The following is a 24,432-nucleotide window of genomic DNA, read 5'->3' as shown; positions in this document are numbered from 1 at the left end:
GTAAACGGCCCCCGGGCTTCTCGGAGCCGCTTTCTCTTGTCCAGCTTTCTGCGAGGTGGGACAGTTTACGAGCTCGAGAACCAGAGATGTGTATTTGAGGGTTTCAGAGCTTACCTTGAAACATCCGTTTTGGCCTTGGGGGCCATAGATTAAAGGAGCGGTAACAGGAATTGCAGTGACGGGTTTTTTTTCTTCTTTTGCCGCTAACTTACCTATCCGATTCAGAGGTGTCTCTACTTCTCCCTATTTGCTGTCCTCTTTTGGTTGCACAAAAAGAAAAGGAGCGGAGCGAGGGGAGGGGGAAGACTGGGTGTTTACTTAGGAAAGTCCTCTAGCTGATGTACTCGAGATCCACGGTGTTTTATTAAAATAGCATCTTGCCATGAGGCAGAGGAAATCGAAGACGAGGTCCTTTACAATTAGCGAGACTGCGGTCTTAAAAGAGTTGCCGTACAGAAATGTGTACAACCGACTACAGCGATACAAACAAGTGCTGAGTAATCTGTGGTTGGAAGGAGAGCCACAGCTTTGTGCTCTTTATCTAATTCTGCAAAATGTTTTAGTGGTGATTAATAGGGAGATTCTGAGTAGGAACTACAGTAGTTGGAATGCTTCGCTTGCCTGGGACTTCTACTGACCCACTCCCGACTCTTCCAAGTTGGAATAATGTTTAAAGCGAGTTCACCGAACTCCTCTACTGGTCTTGTGTGGCACTAGAGGCAGTGAAATACATTTTCGTGCTATAGGAACTTGAAAATGGGTAAAATTTGTCATGTTACTGTAAAAGTCACTAATATGGTTCCAAAAGTCAGCTGCCTTCAATTTGCAAGCTTACCCGTGGAAGAAATACCTTAATGCAAATTAATATTATCTGTACATTCTAGAAGTCGTTCTAAAACTGAATAGGTATTATATATAATATGTACCCCAAAAGTTACAGCGACAAAAGCAGAGAAAATGTATGTTGGTAGGTCGTTAATGAGTGTGTTTCCACCAACCTTCAAATCACTAGTATAGGATTTGAAGGTTGGCAATGGCCAATCTTGAGATGGCATTGAATCTCCTTTAACTTCACAAATTCACAGCTAGATGGTAGAGGATAGAAAATTCACTTGGATTTCCAAGTATATAGGAGTCCTGTGAAATTAAATTTTGTCTTCCTGGTATTCCCCTTAAAGTAATCATATGATTTAATAAACTTAGAGCTGTATGAGTATTGTTTCTTTTCAATGAATGTAACATTTAATTTTGACGAACAGCTACATCAGGACCTGTGTAAACTGCCTAGTAGTCCAGTACCTGGCAGAAAGATCTCCAGTGTTCATTCCTTCTCCTTCCTTTCTTGTAATTAGCAAATTTAACTTCACAGGGTGCTTACTTTGGGAGGAAGTATGCACAACTTGGAGTTATTTAACTTATCTAAACTGAATGAGTCATTTTGATAGAATTGCTAGTCACTTCTTCCCTCCTGGGATAATAAACTTCTCAAGCACTATGATCCTTTGATATGCTAGGTAAAAAGTAAAAACATCTCTTAGGACCCAGCCTTCTGATTTTAACTCTAACCTGCCCAAATATTGAGGATGTTGAGCTCTATGGGTAAAACTACTGTCAGTCTATGAATTTCAAGGCTCCATCCTGCATTATTGAGGGGCTTTCGAAGGAAATTAAACTCTACCTGTGTAAATTTAATCAGGAGAATTTAATCTGAAAAGAACTAGCAGTACTGAGAGGACTGCACAAGGTTGGCATTATTAACATTCCCTCTGTCCTTTGTGACAGTTTTTGTTACTTGCATAAGGTACTGTGAGGAAACTTGGCTGGGTAACTAACAACCTAGAAATGATCGAGAAATCTTGATTTGTGAAAACATATGGTATCATCAGATATCAGTTATTAGAAGTATCTTCTCTCCCTTGAGATACACTCGGAGATTTACACCGTATGCACTCTAAGAGGTTAACCGACCCGGTTTGGGCACTTTAAGAAATGTTCCTTGCATTGCACGTTCTAGACTACACAAAACATTTCACCAGATTGTAGTAAATTGAGTAGGCTGTTGAGAGTTATCTCATGTTTTGTTAATTAGCAGAATCCAGATAAACAATCCATTTCCTAAAACTGATTTCTTTCTTCTTTTCCCCTTCCAATGGTGTCTTCAGCTTTGTTATTCTACTCTTTGAAATCAAAGTTAATAAAGTTAAAAATCAGTCCAGTTTTTTATAGGATGACTTGATTTGAATGCAGCTACTTTTCCACAGTGGGAGATCAACTCCACTTGTCCAGCTTTGCAATGTACATCACAGTTACAATGCTTTATTTTGATTGATATTTTAGGTCAGATTTCCTTATTCTTTTCTCCATTTTAATGAGGAACCTTAGGCTCAAAGAGGTTAATAAATTGGCCTAGGGGACACAGCTTGTAAGTGACAGCTGGGATTTGAAACCAGTTCTTTGGACTCCTACTCCAGTATTTTTTTCTAATACATCATAGCTGCCCCATACTGGGTGTGTGTGTGTGGGGTGTGTGTGTGGGGGGGGTGTGTGGTGTGTGTGTGTGGTGTGTGGGTGGGTGTGTGGTGTGTGTGTGTGTGTGTATGTGTATTCAAGGTAATTTCCTCTAAGAGATACTTGAGTCAAATGCTTTAGGACCAACTTGCTAAGTTGAACTGGTGCATATATTTAAAACTAGTAGCCCAAACTTCAGTTCTCTTGACTAGAAATTCCCACTTTCTCTTTCAAGAATGTGTATTTTGTTTTGTCAGATAGGGCTGTTATAAGATCATAGCATGTTACAGCTGGAAGAGACATCTGGTTTAACTCCTTCATGTAAACTGTGAAAGCCAAAGCCCTGAGAAATGAAAGTGACTTGTCCAAGGTGCCACAGCAAACTAATGGCAAAGTTAGGACTTGAATCCAGATCAGTTTCACTGTCTAGAATTATCTTCTGCTATCATGCTATCTTTTGATAAAGCAGGAAAGGGAGGAGAAAGTTTGATATAGTACAAAAAAGCCCTGGACTATGAGTCATTTCATTTCCTCATCTTTAATTTGAGGAGAGTTTAACAGACTTGATGGTATTTGGTACATGATTTAAGACCTGTAGATTTGAAATTCGATATTTACTGGGTAAGTTATATGTGAAATGAATGTTTGTGCTATTTTGTGTGGATTATGCATACACATACTAAAGGCTTGCACTGAGAACATGTTGTAAAAACAAGCGTGATGTTTTGAGCATTCTTTATTTTTTTATTGGAAGAAATGGTAAAATTTTTAGAGTAGGAAGGGATAGAAGATCGTTTGGCCCAGCTCTTCCATTTAACTGAAAGAGAAACTATGCTCAGAGAGGGGAAGTGACACATTGCTGATTAGTGGCAAACTCAGAACTAGAACTCAAGTCTCCTGATTCCTCATTTATACCATGATGCCTTGTCTGTAGAAGGAAGGAAAGTTTGGCAGTTATTCCTGCTGTAGGTTTCTGGCATATACTCTGTTAGTGGGACTCCTGAGATAGTCAACTACATCTAATATGATTCTGTTTCTTTCATGTCTTGCTGTCAGAGGACATGGAATATTCTAGGATCCTCACTTTTGCACACTAATTTTCTCCAAGTCTGGATGAAAAAACGGTGACAGAACAGAACAGCTAATATAAGAACAGGGATGTGGGGAGGGAGGAGGGAGGGGGGTTCAGGATTGGGAACATGTGTACACCCGTGGCGGATTCATGTTGATGTATGGCAAAACCAATACAGTATTGTAAAGTAAAATAAAGTAAAAAAAAAAAAAAGAACAGGGATGGTCATTTGTTTTGTTAGTTTATTGTCAATTATGGTCTATTATTTTAGATTGGAGTAATAACCCAAATCTTGGATTTTTAAGTCATAAGAACTGAGATCAAACTGTCCCAAAGAGTTGTTTGGTCTAAAAAATAAAAAGTTGCCTAACTGCCTTTGTTGAAAACTCAGTTTTTCACTAGGACATCGGAAACATTTCTCTCTGAATTGAAAATTGATGCATTTCAATTAAAAATTATTTGCGTGATATGGGTTATTTAACAGCCCTATTAAAAATAAGCTGTTATTTAACAACCTTATTAAAAATGGCTATTCATGGGTTGGCCTGGAAGCATAGATGAATTATATCTGATTGCTATTGGCTTTGTGGATTGATAGAAATATATTTACATATGCTTTTTTAATCACACCATGTAGCATCATGTAGAGGTGGGAGGGGACCTTTTGCATATTAATTAGTAATATGCTCTAAATTTAGTGGCCTCCAACTGTCAGTTTGGTAACTCATGGAAGTAGGACAGTCTGAAGCAGTGCTGCAGTTTGGGGACTCAATTTGAATCTGTACAAACTCTTAAAACTGAAAACTTTATTCTGTTCTTGGGGTAACCTACTTCAAAAAATAGGGTAGATAAAATTTGATCTTTAAAAATGTTAAAAACCTAGATAGTTGTAGGATATTGATGGTTCAATGATGGTCCTACAGAACAAAAAGTAACTTCTAATTGTTGTTGTTTGAGACCTGTATAGCCTTCACAGTACATGACAGTCCTTGTGTTTTTTCAGTTCATTGTTTCGATTTTGACAAAGTCAGGTGAATTTGCCAGGCAAGCACCTTGAAGAGGCTGTTTGTTTCCTCCTCAAACTCTGCCTGCAATTCTGGTGATTACTTCCTGGGATACGTAGGTGGAGGCCAGGGTGGTGGTGATGGTGGTGGAGTAGGTGGTGAAGGTAGCCCCCGAAGCCGAGAGACAGGTTCTCAGACTGCTTACTGGGACATGGATAACTGAGATCAGATGAATCACAGTATTTAGTATTGTTTTAGATACACACCTATACAGTGAATTAAACAACTCTTTCTGTGAGAGATTAACAGTCTGTAAGAATTTAAAGTAATAAAAATTGTAGGTACTTTATGATGCCCTACTGATATTTAACTTGAATTGCTAATTAACCTACATTTTTGTTTTCTACCCACAGCTAAGCTAATTTCTACAAACTTTCACAAGGTTTGTTCTACCCTTGCTGTCAGATATTATTCTGCTAACAAGCTAAACCTTTAATTGGGTGCTTTTCTTACTCTTCAGAGTGGAATCTTATCTGTTCTCTTATTTCAAACTGAGCAGCCTTTGTATTAGTCTGTCATCTCATGATTCAAAATTGTGGAAAGACTGCATAAGACATAATGTGGGCCTCGTACCTGATGGCAACCCCAATGTTTTTCCCCAGTCCTATACAAATTTATCTTGGTTACTGTAGCAACCAGCCTATCAGTTATTTTTCTAGCTCTTTTGCCTGCTCAGATACTAGGATTACCATATAATCAGGTTCTGCTAAAGCCCTCCAGATCTTAGCATTTTATTACCAGCTGCAGCTGTCTGACAGTTTCAGCTTGGCATTCCATTAGGGTCAATTGGTTTTAAGTTCACAAAACCTTTTTGTCCCCAAACATTTTAAACATACAGAATTTAACAGGAACATGTTTAGGCAATATTTCTCTCATGCTACTTTTATCAGTTCCATTGTTAGTCATTCTCTTGAAGATTGAATGCATTACATCACTGGCATTCAATGGCCATCCATTTGTCATATTAGCTAGAATAAATTTCAAGATTGAGTTACCATTTAACAAATATATACAAATATGATTTTAGACTTTATGTCATCACCAGCTAGCTGAAGTGACTTAAAAGTACCTTGATTCATCAACTCACAAATAAATAATCTGGCTTCTACCAAAAATTATTTCTGTCGATAGCAGAAAGGATGTTTGGACTTTTCATTCTAATTTTGGAAAACAGTTCAGCTGTTTAATAGGAAAGTTTATCTTTCTTTTGCAGCCTTTGATAAATGGGAAAAGAAACGTAAAGATTGAATAGTTGTACAGATCTTTATTATGTTCTATTTTTTTAAATCTCGTAAAAACCTCAGAATCCAAATAACTAAAATAGTTAAGTTATAAACATGTTTGTCTTGCTAAAAATAAGAATGTTGAAGAAATATTTAGAATATATAAAATGATAGTTCATATAGTAGTTTATATAATGTTTGTGTTAATGTTTCTTTTTGGTGCTCATGCTTGTTAATATTATATGGTGTAATAATAAATATATGCCTGATTAATCTTTCTAAATATTCCTAATTAATCTTTCAGTTTAACTGAGGTGGTTAATCTTTTAATACTTAAGCCAATTTTGGTGTGTGTGTCAATATATAACAATAACATAAGTAATGTGTTTTTAAAAATCAGAGTAGAATTTCTCTTAAGATATGTTGTGTACTTTTCAAGAAATATTTATCTTTCTGAATTAGAATATTATGTAGTAAGCTTCTGAGTTTGTGAAATGATTAAATTAAAATTTCCTGGCTTGAATTTTTATTTTTAAATCATTTGAATGGTTTAAGAGCATTTAAAATTAAAATAATTTAATCTTAAAGCATTTTAAGATTAGTTTATCCTATTCAAAACTGTAGTTACTAAATTCTGATGATGCCCCAAGGAGAACTTTATTTTAATTGCACAAATAGGCTACAGAGCAGAAAAGGTTTTACTTTATCCACAGGACCCTAATCCCTAAAATTTTTTAAATAAAGGGGGAAGGGGGGATAGGAATTTTTTTTAAAGACCTAGGATGAACCATACAAATTTTGGAAAGTACTGACAGAAAACTTTAATGTTTTCCAGTAGGCAGCCTGTACAGAGGAAGCCATACCTGTATAAAATGTACTTGACCACTACTAATTGTAATAGACTGTTCCAGTACAAACTCATTGAACTGTGAACATTCTTATGAACCACAGGTCAAACTCTTTAGAGAACCAATAAATAGAATGTAGAGCTGTATTCAAACCATTTTCTCAGAAGCAGGCATCCTGGTTACTAAGTAGGCTCAAGAGAAGAGATAAAAGTGTTCTTTCTGGCATCACTCTTGAACTGGAAAGACTAGCCATGGATGAACTTAATATCCACAGTCCTCTTTTAAATTTGTTTCTGAACATCTTTATTAAATTGGGAGACAGAGGAAATTATTTTTCTAGTTACTCAGTTCAGTTCAGTCGCTCATTCGTGTCTGACTCTGCCTCCTTGTCCATCACCAACTCCCAGAGTTCACCCAAACTCATGTCCATCGAGTCGGTGATGCCATCCAGCCATCTCATCCTCTGTCATCCCCTTCTCCTCCTGCCCCCAATCCCTCCCAGCATCAGGGTCTTTTCCAACGAGTCAACTCTTTGCATCAGGTGGCCAAAGTATTGGACTTTCAGCTTTAGCATCAGTCCTTCCAAAGAACACCCAGGACTGAGCTCCTTTAGAACAGCATTCTTTGAAGTTGCTGGTTGGATCTCCTTGCAGTCCATGGGACTCTCAAGAGTCTTCTCCAACACCACAGTTCAAAAGCATCAATTCTTCGGTGCTCAGCTTTCTTCACAGTCCAACTCTCACATCCATACATGACCACAGGAAAAACCATAGCCTTGGCTAGATGGACCTTTGTTGGCAAAGTAATGTCTCTGCTTTTGAATATGCTATCTAGGTTGGTCATAACTTTTCTTCCAAGGAGTAAGCGTCTTTTAATTTCATGGCTGCAGTCACCATCTGCAGGGATTTTGGAGCCCCAAAAAATAAAGTCTGACACTGTTTCCACTATTTCCCCATCTATTTCCCATGAAGTGATGGGACCAGATGCCATCATCTTCATTTTCTGAATGTTGAGCTTTAAGCCAACTTTTTCACTCTCCTCTTTCACTTTCATCAAGAGGCTCTTTAGTTCCTCTTCACTTTCTGCCATAAGGGTGGTGTCATCTGCATATCTGAGGTTATTGATATTTCTCCTGGCAATCTTGATTCCACCTTGTGCTTCTTCCAGCCCAACGTTTCTCATGATGTACTCTGCATATAAGTTAAATAAGCAGGGTGACAATATACAGCCTTGACGTACTCCTTTTCCTATTTGGAACCAGTCTGTTGTTAGGGTTCTAGTTATTAGCAGTACTATTAACAATTTGTGTGTGTGTGTGTGTTTTTTTTAAATCACTCTTTTAAAATATGCTTATCTACCCGAATGACAGGTGGTTTGAACATTTCTTCTCAGCCCCAGTTCCACCCCATTCACCCCCAGCTTTCTCCTTCCTAGCTTACCTCAAGGTCATTAGTACAGAGATTCCCTGGTGTAATAACTTATTCTTCCTTAACAAGTGAGAAGAAACAGTGGTGGATGAAATATAATGAATGGGTGGGTCTTTGGGGATGAATAAGGGAAAGATTGGTTAAATTGGATATAGCAGATGCATTGGTAAGTGGGATTGGTTAGTGTCACCGGTAGAGTGGAGCACTGGATTAGTGGAAGATAGGTGAGCAGAAGGAATAGGTAGCTTGATAAAACTAGTACCTTTGTGAGTGAAAGTGAGTGGGTTTGTCAGTATTATGCAATTTTATCTTTATTGGATTGGCTTTAGAGATTGAAGCTAGGTACAGAGATCAGTCTTTTTTCCTTTACGTGGACTTTGCTATACCTATTTTATCCCAGGTCAAAGCTCCCGTTTGTTAACTTTTAACCTTTGCCATATTTTCCTGGGTGGCGAGATGTCTGCAGTTGATGTGTTGTTGTTCAGTCGCTCATTCGTGTCTGACTCTTCGTGACCCCATGGACTGCAGAATGCCAGGCTTCCCTGTCCTTCACGATCTCCCAGAGCTTGCTCAAACTCACGTCCATCAAGTCGGTGATGGCATCCAGCCATCTCATCCTTTATCATCCCCTTCTCTTCCTGCCCTCATTCTTTCCCAGCATCAGGGTCTTTTCCAATGAGGCAGCTCTTCGTATCTGGTGGCCAAAGTATTGGAGCTTCAGCATCAGTCCTTCCAATGAATATTCAGGACTGATTTCCTTTAGGATTGACTGGTTTGATCCTTGCAGTCCAAGGGACTCTCAAGAGTCTTCTCCAACACCACAGTTCAAAAGCATCACCTATCCTTGGTGGCAATAAGGATGCTCTGTGGTTTTCCACTTCCTTTCACAATTTCTTCTAGCAGTACTTTTGAACTTCCTGGTTTCTCTCAAATCTTCTCTCCCACTTCCCATTCCTGTACATACTGGTTCCTATAAGAGTGGAGGGAAGAAATGGAGGGGACTGAGGCAAAGACGGTGGTTTAGATTTATAGGACCTTTGTAACTTGGGTACATTCTGTATTCAGTAAATATTGTGTTAACAGTGAAGCCTTGGGAAGTGTTGCCAGTTATCCTGCAATCATATCGATTTCTTGTTACCAACCTCCCCCCCACCCAGGATTGAATGTATTCCCAATAAGAAAGAAGTATTATAGTCCTGCATGTTGTTAAACATGCAAGAATGGTAATGCCATGCTGTCAATTAATGTTGGACATTAATTTTCAAAGTATTTTATTTACATTATCTCTTCTGACTATCCTGCAGTTCTGTAAGATAGGACAATTTTTGTGAGACAGGACAGTTATGCTAATTTTGCAAATAAACAGCTCAGGGTGAACAGGGATCAGCTAGCAAAAGTGAAATTTCACTAGTTTGTGATACTTAAATGATGATTTTAAATGAAGATGTAAAACATTAGGTCCCTCCCACTTCACTTTTCTAAGCTATAAACATTTTTCGATGATATGTTTTAAACAGGAATTATTAAAATGATGAGGCTGACTCTCCTGCCAGTTGGGTATGTATAATTCACTCTTGAAAACAACAAAAAGCAGTATTTTAAATGCTTTTCTTTTTATACTTTAAAGAAATTGATTATGCTATGGTAGCTAGGTCAGAAAATGACCTTGCTCCTGAAAAAGCTGGAATCCCAGACACTGCTACTACATTTCAAAGGGTATGTTCTTTGTTTTTCTATGTTCTATGTTCTAAGGGAAAACTCAAGATGTGAGACACTGCTGATTTGGGCTTCTGTGCTTCATCAAAAAGTCTTGATCCAAGATTTTTCTTTTCTGTAATTGTTTTGTAGGTTGTTGTTAGTTGTTTAGACCACATTTTTTTTCCTTTTTTTTTTTTTTTTTTTTTGCAGTATAACTCTGGTTCATATTTTTAGCTACAAGTCACTAACTGGAAACGCAGTGTTTCTCCCCGCACCCCCCTTCCTCTTCAGAGGTGTTTTCTAGCAGTCACAATGAATGCATGTGGTGGTTTTTAATATTTTCCCGCTGGTCAAACATTTTGGCTATGAAATTAATGGGAAAAATGCATTCCAGTAGCTAATTAGAAAAATTATATTCTCAATAATTACTATTTAAGGTGGAATAAGGATGAAAAATATTTTTAATAATAAACTTGGCCTACAGATTGTTTTATATAGGTAAGCATTCTAGGTAATTTGAGATTTTTCTAGAATATTTTATCAGGTTTTAAATACACCTTCATTAAAGAATGCAGAAGTAGAAATTCAGATAAATCGTAAAAGTGGAATTTATAAACTAAAATGCTTAATTACTGAAATATGTCGTTTTCTATTATTCATAATATTGAGGGAGAATATGAATAATTAAATGTTACCAGTTACACCAAACTCTCAGTTCAGTGGTTAGTTTACAACTTTCTTTCTCATCAAATCTTTTATCAGAAATAACAGTAATGTTTTGTGTGTGATTTAGTTTTTTTTTTGTTGTTGTTCCTCTGCCAATCTTTGGTGATAAGTAGTGAACTCAGAAGGAGAAAAGAATCTCAAAGTCTGAATAATCAGTTCATTGATAATATAATTGATTTGGTTCATTTTTTAGAAAGGGGAGTTGTGACAGTTTCTTTAGTGCCCTTAATTTTTATGTGGGGTGACCTTAGAAGTTACTGGCATTTACTTTTTAATATTAGTACACCAGTGAATGTTTTAGATAACTTAAAAACTATATTAGCACATTAACTTGATAAAGCTTCTGTAAAGTGACCTGTAGACAAAAATCTTGTTTACTTTCTAAGAAGTAAGTTACAAAGTGATTTAGCATGATTGCATTAGTATTGACTTTTCCAGACAGTCGTAAAATTTAGCCATCTGTTTCTGCTGCAATTTTCTAGAAATTATTTTAAATCATTAATAGATGTGGCTTTTATCTAACCCAGTTTGACAGTTTAGAACGTTGATATAGCTGCCCTACCCTGGAGTTACTGTTTGAATGTGATTATTTATTGAATGGTTGTAAATGTGCAGGGTAGAATGTTCTTAGTTTAGAATTCTTGAGCAAGTATAGAGAAGTGATTATTCTGTTATTTTATCAATAAATAGATTATCAAGCTGTTCTTTCAGAAATATGACATAAAACTACGTGAATTACATAAATCAGTTTTGAAAAATCTGTTTGTCATTTTAGACAATATTTAGTTGCTTAAGGTCCACGTCAGGTTTGTAATTACTTTATATATGACTAGAATTTTATTTCATTATAAAGTTTCCCTTGATTTCATTATAGATCACTTACAAATGTTGCCACAAAACCCACTTTCAGAAAACATAGAAACATTGTGCCAAACTTTCTCACCATCTATTTCTGTTAATACCAGTGATAAAATAGTCATTAGGTATTTTAGACATATTCTGCTTCTTGACTTTCATAGTACTTTAAAATGGCACTTCAAAGAATATTAAAAGTATTAATTCACATCTTGAGGGATTTGGTTAATTCCCTATTGATAACTATCATAAGTATATTCTCCATTTTTTATTAATCTTGTTAATAAGCCAGTATTACCATGTATCAAGGGAAACCTCCTTCTATGGGGACTTTTATGCTTAGCATATAATCTAGTAAAACTTGCCATAAGAATGTAACTAATTAATAAATACATTTATTAATGATGTATATGCATCAGTGTATACATTTTCATTCCAGTGAATAAATTTTTAAAAACTATGCACTTAGAGCAAGATTTTAAAAAAGTAAAACCCAGTATATTATTCTCTAAATTTGAACTGTTCTTGTTCAACTTGAGGTTTTGTTTTGTTTTTGATTTTTATTTTTGCTTTGTTTTTGTTTTTCTCTTGCCTGGCCTAAGTGGGAAGAAATCCTCATGTCAGTGTTTTGTGAACACCAGAACCTTTCTGATTACTAGTTTAGACTGAGCACTTTTGTGTTGGTCTTAGTTTGCTATCAGATCTTCATATTTCAGCTTGCTGGGCTTTGGAAATCAAAACCCTTTACTTACTTACTTATTTTAATGGCTAGCTAGGGCCTTATCTGTGCTTATCTCCTTTTCACCTCAAGGACCTTAGAATCCCAAACCTTTGTATAGGTGAGCTGTTCTTTGCTCTGCTTGATTCAGTTCATTGATGTACTGCTTAAGCTCATCCTACTTTTATATTTTCCCAATGGCAAAGGCAAAAAAAGGTGGATAAAAACAAAATCAAGCTATGAGGCAATTCTCCACTAAGCCCTTGGTAGTCACCTTCTTATAAGAAAAATGTTTGCCAAGCCACCAGCTTTATTCTCACTGACTCACTCTATACTCCTTCCTTCCGTGTCATTACTCTTTTTAACCTCCTTAAGAGTCTGTCAGGAATTTTGCAACCTGACAAGAGGCTTCTTCAGAGCCAACTACTTTTTTTCCTCAGAACCTAAAATAAAAAACAAGTCCTTTTACTGACAGAAAAAGAAAAGAAGACCTTGTTAGACCATTTTTCTTTGTTGCCCAATTTCATCCAGAAGTCTAGAAATAGGGATGTTAAATGTGAGATCATTCTTACATTTTGTGTAGTGGGTCTTTGAGTTTCTAGTTATTTAGTTGACTGTGAAGCAGGTGTCAGGTTTAGTCTGCACATTCCTTCCTCCCTGTTCTCAGAAGGCTTAAAGGTTTGGTTTTGTTTTTTTGTTTTTTTTCAGATAACTCTCAGGTAAGAGGTAAGAGAAACACCAAACCCCAAAGGCAGAAGGATCTGTCTATAGCTAAAGGGTGAAAAACTAGAGGTAGAATGGCTTGTGGGATCTGCCTCTTTGAAATTATAAAAATTCAATGTTCTCTTTTAAAGTGGACCTTTAAGCACCAATTATCCTAAAGCCTTAGTGCATGAGTGATGAATATTTGAGTTTAAAAGTTGGAAAAGGTGATCCAATGATTGCCTAGAGAGAAACCACTTGTTGAAGCTGTGAAAAACAAGTTAGACTCCTGCAGTAGTCAGCCATGTCTATACTTGATTTCAAAATGCAGATTTTGCAGTAAGACAGGGAAGGGAATGCAACTGGCTTCTATTTGAGGAATATAATCTATATGTGTTCTTAATGCACACTTGTATTGATATACCATTCAAATATAGGAGCTATTCGTGCTTCAGGTTGTGGGAAGATGTTGAGACAGAATTGAAAAGCAGGTTCTACCTCATATCGTAGAAGGTTCATTAATTTTCTTGATTAAAAAATATTGAAAAATATCTGAAATATTTCTTATATCTCCTTTATAAAGTGAAAATGAAGTCGCTCAGTCGTGTCCGACTCTTTGTGACCCCATGGACTGTAGCCTATCAGGCTCTTCCTTCCATGGGATTTTCTAGGCAGCAGTGCTGGAGTGGATTGCCATTTCCTTCTCCAGGGGATCTTCCTGATCCAGGAATTGAACCCGGGTCTCCTGGGTTGCAGGCAGACGCTTTACCGTCTGAGCCACCAGGGAAGCCCCTATGACATTGTAAATACAGTAACCTAATCCCTTTTTAATGACAACATAATTTTAATGGATATTTATCCAGAAAGTTGACTGCTGATCTTTATTTGACCTATATAGCTTAAGTTCATTTTTAACATGAGGACAGTTTCAAATGATATATCTTTATAAATAATGATTATAAGTCAATTTACATATCAAGGGATTTATCAGTTTGTTACAGTAGCCATCTTGTTTTTTTTTGAGGGATTCAATCTAAGTCAAAATAATGAAGCTGTTAATAATACACCTTCCTTTTCTTCACAGAGTGTTTTTGAAAAATGTATATAATAGTGCATATACAATATTTGCATTTGGGCAGGTCTACTGAATGCATTGTCTGGAAAAGCTTTGACTAAATTCACAGATGTTCTATTTTTTCCCCAGTCAGTAAATGCTGTTTAATACTTAGATTAATATTTATACAAGGACATTGGCCATACAAATCCTCCTACTTTGTTCCTTTATCACACACGAACAGATCATAGAATTAATTGTCCACCTAATTAATTTAGGGATAGGGTAGAGTTGCCAGATAAAATACAGGCCTCCCAATTAAACCCCAATTTCAGATAAACATACTTAAACTGGAATTTAATTGAGCTGCCTATATTTATCATTGCTAAATGTGGCAACCCTAGGTGAAGGAGAAGCAGAAGGAGACTAGTAGGTATGGGCATGGTTGTGAGACTTAAATACAACTGAGTATGTAGTGACAGGGGTTGCCTTTATTTACTCTGACATGAATACCGAGATTTTTGCAATGTTAATTTTAAGAGTCCAGCTCTTTTTTTCTTTGTAAGTGCATTCCCGAAAACAGACCTCAGAAATAACAAAACTTAATATATTGTTCAGAGATACATGGCATTTTAAAAATAAGTAAGGGAACAGTAAGTCAGATCTGGGCTAGTGGTTCCCTCTAAGACAAAGGCATCAGAATACGGCACGCAGTAGCTGCTCTGGTTCTGTTCTCATTCTCAGGTAACCTAGTGAGTCACAGTTTAGTTTGTTTATTGTGCTTCATAATTACATGTACATGCTACATTATACTCTGATACATATCAAATATAGAATAACAGTTTAAAAGTTAAATTAAGACAGACTTCAGTAAGAAAATTAGCCTATGTGCAAAGTTTCACTGCTTATACTTTCCGAAATAAAACCAAAGTCAAAAAAGTCAAGAGGAAGTCATTTCTGTCTTATCTTCCCTGGATTAGCCATCCTTAGGAGAAGGAAATGGCAACCCACTCCAGTGTTCTTGCCTGGAGAATCCCAGGGACAGGGGAGCCTGGTGGGCTGCCGTCTGTGGGGTCACACACGGTCGGACATGACTGAAGTGACTTAGCAGCAGCAGCAGCAGCAGCAGTATTTTGTATCATCCTACTCAGTTTCTGAAACATTCACCAAATTGGTTTCTCTTTTGGATATGTTCCATTTTATGTTTCTTTTAAAATATGGTATCCCAATGACACATGATATTCTAAAGTGTGTTGTTATTAGTGGGAAGTAGAGTAGAATTTACCCCCCGCCTTGTTCAGGACATAATAGTTTTCTTATGCCTGCCACTGCAGGAGACATAAAAGACACAGGTTCAGTCCCTGGGTCAGGAAGATCCCCTGGAGAAGGAAATGGCAACCCACTCCAGTATTCTTGCCTGGAAAATCCCATGGACAGAGCAACCTGGAGGGCTACAGTCCACGGGGTCGCAAAGAGTCAGACACAACTGAAGTGACTTAGAATGCATGCAGTTCAGCCTAAGATCACACTAGCTCTTTCAGCAGTCATATGCTGAAGTCATAGCAGTCTTTTATGACTCTTTCAGCAGTCATATCACAGCCTTTACTCTGTCTGAGCAACCAACAAAAGTACCTGAGTGTTTTCATGTGATTTGTTAAGTCACATCTCCCCAGTCATGCATTTTGCATTTATCCCTACTACATTACATTCTGTTAAGAACATTTTTGGATACTGTCAGCTAGTATATTCCCTAAGCCCTCCAACTTTGTGCCATCTGTAAATTTGGTAGATATGCCATCAGTTTCTTCGTTTAAGACATTAAGAACATCAAATGAATAGAACATCAAGTAGGATAGAGCACAATAAAAATTAATATTTCCCTATGGTTTTTCATTGATCCATTAATCAGCACACCTTGAATTATGTTTAGCCAGTTACAAGCCCACCTAAGTGTATTCTAGCCTACATCCCTTTGTTGTCTAAAAGGATATCTAGAGAGAATTATAAAAGTACAAATTTTTATACAAAAATATCCAGATTTTTTTGTGTGTACAGTATGCTTTTTATCTTCTAGGCCAGTAACCCTATCAAAAAAGAAAATTAATTTTGCATGTTTGGCCTTCTGTGAATGCTTTTTCTTAAATAAGAGTAACTTTTCCCCACACCTAAGGCCCTTAAACCATTTCATCATGTGTTTAAGAATTTTGCTTGACATTGACATCAAGTGAATCTGTTTATAGTTTTTAGCACTACCTGCTTTCCAGTGTTGACCACCAAAGTTTTCCCTAATATCCTCTTCCATACTCTGATTCTTCAGAGATTTTAGAGATTAAACTCTATAAATTCTCAGCTTTTGCTAGGATATAGTTTGTCTGGGATAGAAGAACTGAACTCTTATCTCTTCGAATGCTTTGGAATTCGATTTCCTCATTCTATAATTTATTTTTCCCTTTCTGGTTTGACTATCAGCAATCTTAATTGGAAAGAAAAAGAATCGATATATCTTTCACATATGTACATTCAGTCAAATCATGTCTGGTTTGATAGCCTACCCGACTTCTCTGTCCATGGGATTCTCCAGGCAAGAATAATGGAGTGGGCTGCCATTTCCTTCGCCACGGAATCTTCTTGACCCAGGGGTCAAACCTGCGTCTCCTGCTTTGGCAGGCGGATTCTTTACCATTTGAATCACCAGGGAAGCCCAGCCTATCACATTATATAATTTATCCACGTATAAGCAGACTGCAGTTTATTTTTGTTATTCTTGTTAATATAAATTAAAATAATGAAAAACTGTCTCTGATATTTTTTAAATCTTCTCACATTCTGAGCAACAGGCTTTCTGATACTGTTCTTATAGGTTTTTGTACTTTTCCTTGGATACGTGTCCATTCCATCCCTCCAATCTCTTCTGCATGTTCTCCTTTAAAGTATTCCTTATGACACATCGCCATGGAGATGCAGTCAACAAAATTCAGACAATGAGAAATTCTGCAGGGTGAACAACCTAGTGTCTTTGTTTGTTTAAGACTTATTTAAAGAGCTGTTTTAGATTCACAGCAAAACTGAGAGGAAGGTACAGAGATTTCCCACACACCTCTCCCCCAATACATGTATAGTCTCCCCGATTATCAACATGCCCTCGCCAGAGTGGTACATTGTTATGGCTGATAAACCTCCATTGACACAGCATAATCACCTAAAATCCAGTTTCCCTTAGGGTTCACTTTTGGTGGTGTAGGTTCTATGGTTTTGGATAACTGCATAATAGCATGTAGCCATCATTATAGTATCGTACACGATAGTTTCACCGCCCAAAAAAAATCATCTTTAGGATGAACAGCCTAGTTTCTCGATACATGAACTGCAAGAAATAAAAAAATGAAACCTACTGATTGAAAGAGACATATCAACTGATTATGGCAGATGACGCTTATTTGGATATTGATTGAAATGGACCAACTGTAAAAAAAAATTTGAGACTATCTGAGAAATCTGAATGTTTACTGTATATAATAAAGAATTGCTAAATTTGATAATAGTGTTATAATTAGATACATATTGAACTTTTCATGGGTAAAGATTAAATAATTTCTGAGATTTGCTTCAAAATCTGGCAAGGGAGTGAGGGAGGCAAATTGATATTGATCACTATTGACCATGATCAACATTTTATACATGTGGGTTCATAATATTATCCCAGTTTTGTACATGCTTGAAATAGCCATAACTAAAGGTTGGAAAAACTGCCCCAAAATATTTTTTATGGTCACATACATTGTTACTGGCAGATTCACAACTAAAACTCAGGTATCCCGATTCCAGTTCATGTTCTTTTACTAGGTAGCTAAACTTATAGCCTTTCTACTTTGAGGTTGGTGTCATGGTGCCCTTTCAGTCTTTGGGAACCCCCAAATCTTCGGTGGAAAATTTGTGGTGGCACTTCTAGATAAAAAACTTTAATAAATGGCCAGTTTCACTTGACCAGCTACCTGACCGTTTAAAAGTAGGAAGGGATTTTAGACTTCTTGGGGTAAACTGACAGGCTGCATGTGTTCTTCAAGTCAGTAAAGAGACCCGGGTCCTAGACCTAATCAGACCCTCATCTTAGCATAGCTCTAGGAGAGCGTGGGAAAAGGCAATGGCACCCCACTCCAGTACTCTTGCCTGGAAAATCCCATGGACAGGGGAGCCTGGTAGGCTGCAGTCCATGGGGTCTCGAAGAGTTGGACACGACTGAGCGACTTCACTTTCACTTTTCACTTTCATGCATTGAAGAAGGAAATGGCAACCCACTCCAGTGTTCTTGCCTGAAGAATCCCAGGGACAGGGAGCCTGGTGGGCTGCCGTCTGTGGGGTCGCACAGAGTTGGACATGACTGAAGAGACTTAGCAGCAGCAGCAGGAGAGCATGACCTTGTCTGCCTTGTTCACTACTTTCCAACCAGTGCCTAGCACTGTGCTGGTACGAGGTAAGCAGTAGGTATATGTTGAATGAAGGTATTAATTTAACCTTCAGCCTTGTTTTCCTCACATGAAATGAGACAGTGGTCTAAATGAGCCTTCCTTCAAACACTGAAAAAATAAATATTCTTACCTTCTTACTGATTAAAAAAAATCCTTTTAGGACTTTGAAAAGAATTACTGTAAATTTCTTTTTAACACTAGGTAATATCTATAGGTATTATGCTCACTTTTAACACCTGGGACAGAAAAATCACAGTTATGTTGTATCAAAATCCCTTAAAAGTAGCCTCTGCATTTTCTGTTGGATTGATTTTATTTCTATTAAGTGAATGAATACGATCCCGGGTCTCCTGCATTGCAGGCGGATTCTTTACCAGCTGAGCTATGAGGGAAGCCCACTGTTCTCAACATTAGTAAATTGGAGAGTCAGGTTTATTAGCAAGTTGCAAAATCAAGCTCAGGCTTCCCAGGTGGCTCAGCGTTAAGGAATCCACCTGCCAATACAGGAGACACGGGTTCAATCCCTGAATCGGGGAAATCCTCCCGAGAAGGAAATGGCAACCCACTCCAGTATCCTTGCCTGGGAAATCCCATGAACAGAGGAACCTGGGTGGTACAGTCCATTGGGTTGCAAAGATTAGGACACAACTTAGCGACTCAAAAACAACAAAATCAAGCTAAGAGAGTTATAAATAAAATATTGCATTGCTTGCATATTTTGAGTTGAATGCAGTATTATTGAAAGGATTTGACATTTTGCTTTCTATGGAAACTTAGTGAACAGCTTTTAGATAAGTTGTAATTATTGTCGTCAGATCCAAATCCCAGTGATTAGCACCTACCTTTGGAAGTAATGACCTTATTATTCTAATAAAATTTTACCTGAAGTGTCCGAGAGTTATCACTAGATCAGGTCAGAGTTAATAAAAGAAAAAATAATTCCTTTACTCCTCTGCAAAATGACCAGAGCAATGTTTTGATGCCATGTAACATTTTAAAAATAATGTTGTGTAGATACTAAACTGCATTGGTGGTGGTGGTTCAATTGCTGTCATTTCCAACTCTGCAACCCTGTGGACTGCAGTACGCCAGGCTCCTCTGTCCTCCACTATCTCTTGGAGTTTGCTCGGATTCATGTCCACTGATTTGTGGTGCTATCTAACCATCTCATCCTCTGCTATCCCCTTCTCCTTTTGCCTTCAATCCTTCCCAGCATCGGGGCCTTTTCCAATTAGTCAGCTTTTTGTATCCGGTGACCAAAGTATTGGAGCTTCAACATCAATCCTTCCAATGAATATTCAGGACTGATTACCTTTATGATTGACTGGTTTGAGCTCCTTGAAGTCCAAGGGACTCTTCAAGAATCTTCTCCAACACCATAATTTGAAAGCATCAATTCTTTGGCACTCAGCCTTCTTTATGGTCCAACTCTCACATCCATATATGACTACTGGAAGAACCATAGCATTGAGTATATGGACCTTTGTTGGCAAAGTAATGTCTCTACTTTTTAATGTACAGTCTGGGTTTGTCATAACTTTCCTTCCAAGGAGCAAGCGTCTTTTAATTTCATGGCTGCAGTCACCATCTCCAGTGATTTTGGAGCCCAAGAAAATAAAACTTGTCACTGCTTCCCATCACTGAAGTGATGGGACTGGATGCCAATGATCTTAGTTTTTTAAATGTTGAGTTTTAAGCCAGCTTTTTCGCCTTCTTCTTTTGCCCTCAAGAGGCTCTTTAGTTCCTCTTCCCTTTCTGCCATTAGAGTGGTATCATTTGTATATCTGAGGTTATTGATACTTCTCCCAGAAATCTTGATTCCAGCTTGACAGCATTTTGCATGATGTTCTCTGCATACAGGTTAAATAAGCAGGGTGACAATAAACAGCCTTGACATACTCCTTTCCCGATTTGGATGCAATATGTTGTTCCATGTCCAGTTCTAACTGTTGCTTCTTGACCTGCATACAGATTTCTCTGGAGACAGATAAGGTGGTCTGCTATTCCTGTGTCTAAGAATTTTACAGTTTGTTGTGATCCACACAGTCAAAGTCTTTAGAGTAGTCAGTGAAGCAGAAGTAGATGTTTTTCTGGAATTTCCTTACTTACTCTGTGATCCAACAGGTGTTGGCAATTTGATCTCTGGTTTCTCTGCCATTTCTAAATCCAGCTTGTACAGAAGTTCTCAGTTCACATACTGCAGAAGCCTAGCTTGAAGGATTTTGAGCATAACCTTACTAGTATGTGAAATGAATGCAATTGTAGGGTAGCTTGAAAATTCTTTGGCATTTCCCTTCTTTGGGATTGGATGAGAAACTGACCTTTTCTAGTTCTGTGCCCACTGCTGAGCATCCCAAATTTGCTGACATATTGAGTGCAGCACTTCAACAGTGTCATCTTTTAGGATTTTAAATAATTCAGCTGGAATTCTATCACCTCCACTACCTTTGTTCATAGTAATGCTTCGTAAGGGCCACTTGACTTCACACTCCAGATCTCTGTCTGTAGGTGAGTAACCACACCATCGTAGTTATCCTGGTCATTAAGACCTTTTTTGTGTAGTTCTTCTGTGTATTCTTCTACCTCTTAATCTCTTCTGCTTCTGTTACATCCTTACTGTTTGGTACTGAACACAAATACCCTAGCTGCAAAAGGAAAACTCTAGAATTAAAATGCTAAATGGATAGGAATGGGAGAAAGCATCTGTCACACATTGATTTATATTCAAACATGAGGTTTGTTAGTATAAACTCAATGTAGTGAGTGCATGAAATTAACTTTTTACAGAAAACAGGATATAATGAATTAAAATATCCTATCTGTACTATAAGTTGCTGAAATGCCTACCTTAAAATTGCTTTTATATTCAAAACCTGAGTGCAAGCTATACTAAAAATTAGCATTTGATCTGTAAGCCATGTGGGGTTTTTTTTTGTTGTTGTTTGTTTGTTTAGTAGAATACCAATTTTTTTTAACTTAGACTCTGTTTTGAGGCTGTTTCAGAAATTGTTTTCATGTTTAGTACCATTGATAGACATTGTCTTTAATTTCAGAAGCTATGCTGCAAAATCAAAGATTTACTGAATTTGTAATTAGTAAGAATATGTTGGAAGATTCTTTTTATGCTATTAGGTGATGAAGGTAGTTTCGCCCATTAAAGTCATATTTTTGTTCAGCTTTGTAAGAAGCACATTTCTTATTTCAATGAAGCTTTGTTAATCATATATTTAAATACGTCAAAAATATTTCATTTAAAAATAACCTATAGTAAAAACTTTTGAAATGAAAATTGAACTTTTGAAGTTCTCATTTTGGTTTCTAAAAGTTTTGTTTAAATGTGTGGTAAACTACCAATACTTAAATATATCTACCTGTTACTTTGGTTTTCTTAAAGATTTCTCACACTTATGGGATGTAATAAAAATGACTTTATTTACATTTTATGGGAAAATTGGGAATTTTTATGGGAAGAATTACTAACCCTAACCTTTAAACAGGAGGAATCTAATATTTAGTATCTACAGAAAATTTTGAAGGAGTATTTTTCTAGTTAACTAGATGTATCAGAGTATTTGGGGCTTCCCTGGTGGCTCAGATGGTAAAGTGTCTGCCCGCAATGCGAGAGACCCGGGTTCGATTCCTGGGTCGGGAAGATCCCCTGGAGAAGGAAATGACAACCCACTCCAGCACTCTTGCCTGGAAAATCCCATGGACGGAGGAGCCTGATAGGCTACAGTCCACGGGGTCTCAAAGAGTCGGACACGACGGAGCAACTTCACTTCACTTCACTTCTGTCAGAGTATTTACCAGACATTTCTGGATGTTTGTGTGTGTGTGCTGGATTATGTCCATGTTTCCTATGATGTATCTCAAATTTAAGGAAAGTCAGAGGGTATAAAATTTAGATCATTAATCATAGTATAAAAATTACATCTTCACTCCCAAACTAATGAAGGGTCTCAAAATAAACTTTCCTAAAATTACAGAACTCTGAAAACCCTTGCTTAAAAGTCTTGCAGCTAGTTGGTTGGGAAAGCCAAGAGTAGAACGAAATTTTCTTGATCTAGTCCCTTATTTCTCTTGTCCCCAAACTTAAACATGAATAAATTGTCTTTAGGCACATAATCGCTCTGAAATAGTATAATATTATCTCTACTTTGAATGTATAGACTGAGTTACAGAGAGGAGTTGAATGGTTGTCTAGGGAGATCCTCATAATATCTGGATTCTTTCTTTACCCTACAATTCCATTTTTAAAAACCCAGTTTCCCAGACTAAATGCAAAAGATAGAAAGGGAGGGGGAGGAGAGCTTTTAAAGGCAGGCACATGGCCAACTGTATAAAGTGACCACTTCCATTGAGGAGGGAGATGTAAAGCTATAAAACCCAGACATTTCAAGCATGGTAGCCTAGGGTCCTATAGTGTGAAGGCACATAAATCCTCTGTGCCTTACAGTCCCTGGAGGGCATTACTGTATTAAAATATAGTGTAGTATTTGAGCATAATTATTCTGAGTCAGTAGCAAAGGGAAAAATGTATATCCTTTAAGAAGGTATTTTCAAGGGCAAGATTACTGAAATGGCAAGGCTTAGCCTATAATGTACTTATTTAAGAGCTGCTTTTGAAATTTGAAATTCAAAAATAATTACAACACTTTCAGAAGTTTGGCACTGAAAAGAGAAGCTTCATTTCTCTGGCAGTTTTCTATATGGAACATTTCATTATTTTATTTCCTAGCAGTGCCAAATCAATTAGATGTTAATTGTAGTTGTTAAAGGCAGATCAGGATTCAAGCCTATGACTTAATTAGTTTAGTCCAACCCAAGAAGCAAGGCTAATTACCTTTACTTTGGTGTTCATTCACATCACTGCTTAGAATATTCTCATAACTGTCATCTTTTAAGGCTTTACACAGAAAAAAGGCAACATTGCAATGTAGTTGGGAGAGTGGACCCTAGAGTCAGACTGCCTAGGGTCTGGCCCAGTTATTTACTAGCAGTGCAGTTACCCATCTGACCCAAGCTTCAGGGTTTTTTTTTTTGTGTGTGTGTAAAATAGGGAAGGTAATATAACTTATACCTCATTGGAAAGTTGCAAGGACTAAAGAAGCTAAAGCAGTCAAGTCTTAGCAGTTTTTGGCACATGCTTAATAACTGATGGCCATTGTGTAATTGTTATTACAAGGCCCCTATTAAGAATTTTTCATGTGGGAATACTGAATAATGATTTACTGTTTCTTATGGTGAAATGAATTGTTGTTTCCACATTTTGGCACATGATACAAATCATTTTAGCTAACTTTGCAAATTATAAATATGCTTTCATGTTTTACTAGGTGCTAATGTTCTATAAATGGATGAAAAAATTTATCACAAAAAATTCTGGTTTTCCCTGTTAAAGACAAGTTCAGGCTTAATCAGACTGGAAGAAGCTACAAAATATTTTACTATCTACCAAAACCTTAACAACCTTTTAATATTTACATTATGTTTCAAACATGAGTGGCTTTTCTTATTAGTTTTTGACATCACAAAATGCAAGCAGGATCCCATTTTAATCCCCAGCTCAGTATAATCTGGTGTTTTTCATGTTCCCTGTTGTTAAATAGGCTGGAGCTTTATGGGCTGTAGGGTATCTTTTCTGTATCCAGAAATTGGTCTCAGGCTGCTCACTACTGACAGACTGCCAAAGTCCCTTGGAGAAACTTGGTGACACTCATTATTTGTGAGTTTCAATGGAGCAATTCAAAGCTGCTGAGGAAAGAAACTACAGCTTATTGTGTGTGCCCCATGTGCTCTCTCACTTAATCCTATGAAGTGTAGATGGTTTTACCCCTTTTCCAAAGGAGGAGATTGAGGCTTGGAGAAATTAAATGAATTGATCAAGATCACACATAAGGTAAACGGCAGAAACAATATTCAAGCAACATCTATCTGCACATGTTCTTTTCACTAGGTTTCCTTGGCTCTCAAAAGAAAGTAATAAATTACTTTTTATAGTTTGTACATGGTTATATGTAAAGCTCCACCAGAACCAATCAGAACTGTTTCCTTGTATGTCAACAACTGAT

General features: G+C 37.1%; 1 protein-coding gene across 1 annotated transcript in view; it reads left to right on the top strand.

The window, feature by feature from the left end:
- WDR44 (WD repeat domain 44) overlaps window positions 1-24,432 on the top strand; it is an 88,687-nt gene that overhangs the window by 676 nt on the left and 63,579 nt on the right. The gene's annotated exons all lie outside the window — the stretch shown is intronic.

Source organism: Ovis canadensis, chromosome X (genome assembly GCF_042477335.2).
Source record: "Ovis canadensis isolate MfBH-ARS-UI-01 breed Bighorn chromosome X, ARS-UI_OviCan_v2, whole genome shotgun sequence".
In the NCBI taxonomy this organism is placed as follows: Eukaryota; Metazoa; Chordata; class Mammalia; order Artiodactyla; family Bovidae; genus Ovis; species Ovis canadensis.
This window is presented reverse-complemented; position numbering and strand designations above follow the sequence as displayed.